The following is a 6,433-nucleotide window of genomic DNA, read 5'->3' as shown; positions in this document are numbered from 1 at the left end:
TTTAAACGATACCAATAAATTAAGACAGTAAAAAAAAAACAGTCCATTTAATAAGCGACTGATTCGCGTTTTTCTTAAAACCAACTTCAGAAATTTTGAGAAATTGGAGCAAGCTGATGTAAGTAGAGGTTCACTTTTGTAATATTTTAACCAGCACGCTATTTCATACTTTTTCATACAAAAGCGTTCTGTTTTGTAAAACCACTTTTGAATGAAAGATAAAGGTTACTTATGATTAGTCTTTATTGAAAGATAACATTTCAAGTCTTGTTTCCGAAATTGATATCACAATACTTAAAATCTTCAGGGTAAAGACAGGTTCAGATCCGTGTGTCAATCCTAGTCGGGTTTTGTATCGTCTTCCTGTTCTTTTTATATCTTAAGTGTTTTGTTGACAACTTTAGAGTATATTTTAAGTATATTATTATTTAAGCAGCAAGAACAATAACGAGGTCATGCAAAGATATAAATACATCTTAGTACATCACTATAATGGTCTAACTGCTTATTAAACTCATATAAGATAGACCATCGTTATTTCAACTTAGAAGTTATTAATTGTTGTCTTAGAAAAACAAACATGTTTTAAAGTGTTTCTGACGCACATCTTGTCAAATAAACAACTTCTGGACATCCGTATCCGTATCCATATTTAGGTATATAACGACATCTACGTTATTTACCGACTGAAGAGAATTTCTGGCTTATAAGGTGAGTGGACTATTTGTGTTTTTTTCAGGCTATTTATTGGTGTTTTTCTTTTTCTCCTTTAGTACATATTTCAGTAAACGAGAATTCAACAATTGAATTTGAAAAGATTAAATCGCGAATTTCGACTCTTGATTAATGTATACATTTTGTAATAGTTTGGTGAATAGCTTTGGTCTTTGGTTTTAAACAATTGCCAGAGCACACTTGTTAAATTATATGATATGCTATGATATTATAATAATATCCGTTTGAATGTGTGATACAGTCATGTGATCGCTTGTTATGCACGTAAATGCATTGGATCGCCTCACATTATTCCTAACTGACAATAACCGTGCTATAAACACAATGCATTAATGGATATTAATGGACAAAAAGCATAGTAAAATGGGAAACTATAATTGTCGTGCCTTAATTGTTTTTTTTTTAATTGAATGCGCAGTTGATATCAAAAATGCTTGTTTAAAGCATTAAATAACCTACGTTATCTAACAAATTGGCTATACTTTTTTCTAAGAAATTTTATTTCATATTCCATCTTTTTAAATATTTTTAACGATTACAATAAATACAAATTCAACTCTCTAATGTCATGCTTCTCCCCTATCATTTGCTTTCATGGAGGCTGCAACCAAGTGGTATAAAAGAAGACGTCTGTGTTGATTTTCTACCTGCATCAAGGAGGTTAACAATATCCACAATGAAGGCAAATTTATTCTGCACGTTCTTGGTCTTCTTTTTGGCAGCATCGCACGGTAAGTCAACATTTGCATTAATCTTGTTTTCTTCAGTTTAATAGTTATTGAAACTAAAGTATATGAACTAAATACTTAATATAATGTGAAGAGAATAGTATGTCTCATGTTTTTTTTAAATTATTATGTTAATTATTTAATTATTCGTTAGACCGATATCGTATAATTATTTATAAGTGTAAATCATAACAGACGTCCTTTCATGGCCTTTTACTATTTTCCACATGCTGTCAAGTCGGGGACAAAAACAGAACAGTGTATTCAAATAATTCAGTTCCTTCAAAATTATTTAAATTACAGTTTTCCGTTTTGTTCACTCCGTGAAAAGCCGATATTTAATAAACATAATTGATAAGTTGTCTTCTAGCCAAACCATTCTTTCGAGAAGTGTATTTTCACCTTTTCTTTAAATTTTATTACAATCCTCAAAGTCTTTTTGATACGATGCTCAATCCGACTGAAAAACTAAAATTGCCCAATATAATTAAAAACATTTAAATTATATCATAGTCAATTGCATTGTTCCCTTTGTTATGTGCAACTCGATTTATTATTTAATACGCATACGAACATTATTTTGGGATTTTTTAAATTTAATTTATTATATCACAGGTGAACTTACTGAGCATTTACACATACAATTAATTGTTCTATCTGTGTTATTGTGCAGGAATTTTTGGTATTGGTGGTGTCGGACACATGTACGAGTATAATGACGGAATTATGGGCGATATGGAGATGGATGTAAACAGGGGAAACGGCCTAGATGGTGGAATGATCTGCGTTTGCCTAGATAGACCTTGGCAGACATGGTGCCCAAGTGGATATAGGGAGTGGGGCACATGCTACAATATACGTTATTGGAAGCCGAAAAAATGCTGCAAAGGATAGCAGAGCAATATTCATAGGTACGGTACGATACTGGTAATGGTGTCACATCAAACTATAATGGTAAATTCTTGTTGGTTTAGAAGGGATGCGAATAATCGCATTTAAGCAAATCCCATCTAGCCGATAACGTAATATCACGCTCTTAAAATATACTTAATGTGTCGGTCTATCGCAACTAAATGGTTTTAGCATGTGGATTGTAGATATTGACACTTGGTAATGCTTAAAATAAAGATTTTTAAAAGGCTCGAAGATTTCCAACCAAGCAATCAAAAGCCAACAATAGCGTCCATAAAGAACATTCTCTTAAGAATATTTTTAAATAAATGATTTAAATTCAGTTTGCATTTCAATGGCTTCAATTTAATAAATGCATGCAAATTGATTGTGTTGTTTGAAAATTGTCTGTATGTCCATAGATTCAAGAAATGGATAAATATAATTATAGTTGAAATAAGTCCATATCACACTTGTTGTTAAAAACGCTTTCCCTTATGAAGATTGCATTTATATCAAAGACATAGTATATTTACATATATTTAATATTAGATAATGCATTGTCCTTCATAAAAATATATGTCTTACTTTCGCTTTTTTCAGGACAAGCACCATGGAGGAATGATTTGACTGGCAAAATATATCGATTAATAATTATTTTAATCTTTGCATTTAGAAAAACACAAATAAATATCAATATTTAATTGGTGTCGTTTTATTAATTAAAACATTAGTTAATAACCGTGCATGAACTAGAAACAGCACGTTAGTGGTCAATATAAAACCACTTATCAAACACCAAATGCGACATATAATTTTATCTAAACAAGATATATACATTACTTAAACTCCGGCTGCTACTTTAAAGCTGGAAATAAAAGAGCAATCAACTTAGAAATTGTTATACAATCGTTTTCATTCCATGTACGCCTATTCAACGCACATACACCAATAATTTATCATTAAAGACACATATGTAAGAGCATATATTAAAAGAACCAATGCGGATAATGAATCATTAACAAACTTCAGATATTAATATGCCTCTTAAATGCACCAATACGTCGATTATGTATAATTTACTTTAAATATTTAATAAGAATTTACGCAACGTGTGTCAAGAGTTGTAAACTTTAAAAACGTACATGTTTAGATTGCTCATAATTAACAAAGATCATTTTGACGCCTTTTGCCCGGAATACAATCTAAGCGCTGAAGGCACTAAAGTTGTTCGCTATTATATAATCTTAGACGCAACTCAGTTTGCAAAACAATGTTAAAGCTATTTATTTCGCAAGTTTGAAATGAACACAACCCATTCAAATTTATAAAGAGTGTGTCTTAAAGCACTGGTCGAGATGTGTTGTTGTTTTCCAAATCATTAATAAAAAAGATGATTTAAGCTTCATTTCGGGAAAACAGGGCTCAATGCATATGCATTAATTGTCATCCCAGTACCAAAGACTCTTTTTAAACGAAAAACACCATAAAATCAGAAAGTGTCGTCCTTGATAAGCTTGTGTGCTGACAGGGCTAATCAGTCTGCACAGGCATATCTTATTTGACATACATTAAGCCCCGTTGTCCCTGAAAGCAGCCAATATGTACAGATTTCAATGATTAACTGGCCAATATCGTCACACAATCTGTTAAACGCTAGACTGGCCAATGACGTTTTACATGCTTTTATACACTATTGATTACATACACACACTGCAGTGTGCCAGTATTGAACTATAAGCAGGCAGATGCGGTGGTTATCGTTCCTAGCGTAGTGCAGCAGACGTTATCGTACTTAACAGCAAACTGACTTGCAAAACTCGCTCAACATTAGTTTTGAGCTAGCGCTCACAAATAAAAACCGAATTAAGACTGAATAATTGCTAATATAAAATTGAGTTTGTATTGCCAAAAGTTGACAGGGACGACGGTGCGAGACAGTCCGCCAGACAGGCCGGGCACATTCCAGACACTCCCAGACAATAACGACGGTGCGAGACAGTCTCCAAGACAGGCTGGGCACCTGCCAGACACTCCCATACAGGGACGACGGTGCAAGAAGGCTCCCAGACAGGCCGGGCGCCTGCCAGACAATCCCAGACATGGACGACGGTGCCAGACAGTCTACCAGACAGGCCGGGCACCTGCCAGACAATCCCAGACATGGACGACGGTGCCGGACAGTCTCCGAGACAGGCTGTGCACCTGCCAGACACTCCCAGACGGGATTTTCAGCACATTAGCATAACATATACACATACCAACGTATGGCACGCAAAAGCATGAAACAAGGTTCAAGATAAATATAAAGAAGTGAAAAGGTCCAGTTTAAGATTAACAGTCAAGATCCTCAAGTAAGAAAATGAATCTGAGAAGCTTCGACTGCTTAGCCATATTTCTTGTTAGGATAGTTATAGCAGCGATAGCGGTCTGATATATTCATTTATGCGTTTGAATTGATTCGCGGATACGTTTCATTGTTTTAGTATGTCGTATGTATTTCTATTAATACAATGCATAATACATTGGCTCAATAGAAGGACCGATATCCTATGCTAACGTACACTGTTTTGTATGTTCTCATAACATGCCGTAAATGGTTCATTTTGATAGGCGAAAAAGGTGTTGGTTGGCTTGCAAAGTGTCGTGTCATGGTTTAACGCCACATCGTAATGTGATCGTAATACATTATTCTACAATGCTCTATTCTTCTTTCGATGATTAATGTTACTTTGAATATAAATAAGATATGTTCGCTGCCTCGCGTAAGTGATTAATTCACAGCGCATTTCTCATGGAAAAATACTTGTGTTACCCATAAAATATTTAACATTTTGTGGACATATAACAATGCCCAAACAACTTTAATATAAGTCACCATATTTACCCCAATTGGATAGTTTACTAGAGTAATTATGCGTATGATTTATTTTGTGGAAGGTCACGAAGACCTAGAATAAAGGATTTATGTGAAACAAAACCGTTGGAAACAACATATATCACGGCGTTGTGAGGAATAATAAAGACAACTCTCCTCTTAGATATTTTCATGAGTGTTTAATACTCAAATGCTTAACAGATTAATAAATATATATAGTGCAAATTTATTGCCATTTTACTTACACACTTTATCGGAGACAAATGTATGTTCATAGAGAAATACACAAGTCGTATCAGAAGTATTTTTAACAAATAAATAAGCAGTTGAAAACGGTCACTTGTGTTCAGTCCATTATGATCTACGTGCTAATATATATGAACACAAAGCGTAACATTTACGTTGTTAGTTTCTATGATAATATGCATATGAACGCATTAATTTATCGCGCAAGCGATTGCTTCATGTTAACCATGGGTTATATATGGTAGAAACAGGAAATGGCTTAAACATTTATAACTCATGTATTTTGTTTCGAAAATATACAACAACAGGAAAAAGATATTTGGAAAGAGATCTCTTCGGAACATCGACCCCAGGTCCATGTGCCGTATTTCAATTTACATTTTAGTGTAACGGTCACAATGAAGCATACATTAACATAATTCATAATGACACGATTGGTATTTCCTATTTTCAATGTTTAATATAAAACGATTGGTATTTCCTGTTTTCAATGTTCAATATAAAACGATTAGTATTTCCTGTGTTCAATGTTAAATATAACACGATTGTTATTTTCAGTTTTAAATGTTTAATATAAAACGATTGGTATTTACTGTTTTAAATGTTTAATATAAAACGATTGGTAGTTCCTGTTTTAAATGTTTAATATAAAACGATTGGTATTTCCTGTTTTCAATATTTTTAATATAGAGTTCAGAACCAAGAACTGATTGTTTTATTGAAGATATTGATTCTATAATGTATGTAATAACCATTTAAAAGATATAAAAAGGAATTTTATGAAGATTGTTTTTTATCATGCTCAGAACACATGCATTAAATATTTAGATTAATACAAATTTCATCGAAAATCATGGTGGTCATTTTACATGGTAAATAGGTATAATATATGTATACAATTAAAGTTTAATAAATAAAGTGGTTATGACAACGTTGGCTTCAGCTTTTTCGTTCT

At 33.0% G+C, this 6,433-nt stretch overlaps 1 long non-coding RNA gene across 2 annotated transcripts; it reads left to right on the top strand.

The window, feature by feature from the left end:
• Positions 1-495: 495 nt before the first annotated feature.
• LOC127831746 (uncharacterized) lies at positions 496-3,058 on the top strand. Of its 2 annotated transcripts, none has more exons than XR_008026483.1 (4): positions 496-711; positions 1,336-1,466; positions 2,137-2,374; positions 2,958-3,058. It is a non-coding gene; the product is annotated as an uncharacterized LOC127831746 (long non-coding RNA). The 2 variants fall into 2 exon arrangements; XR_008026484.1 differs by lacking the exon at positions 496-711 and adding an exon at positions 1,072-1,093.
• The last annotated feature ends 3,375 nt before the right edge of the window (positions 3,059-6,433 follow it).

This window comes from Dreissena polymorpha, chromosome 5 (assembly GCF_020536995.1).
Source record: "Dreissena polymorpha isolate Duluth1 chromosome 5, UMN_Dpol_1.0, whole genome shotgun sequence".
NCBI lineage: Eukaryota > Metazoa > Mollusca > Bivalvia > Myida > Dreissenidae > Dreissena > Dreissena polymorpha.
Note: the sequence above shows the minus strand (reverse complement) of the source record. Positions and strands in the feature narration are given on the sequence as shown.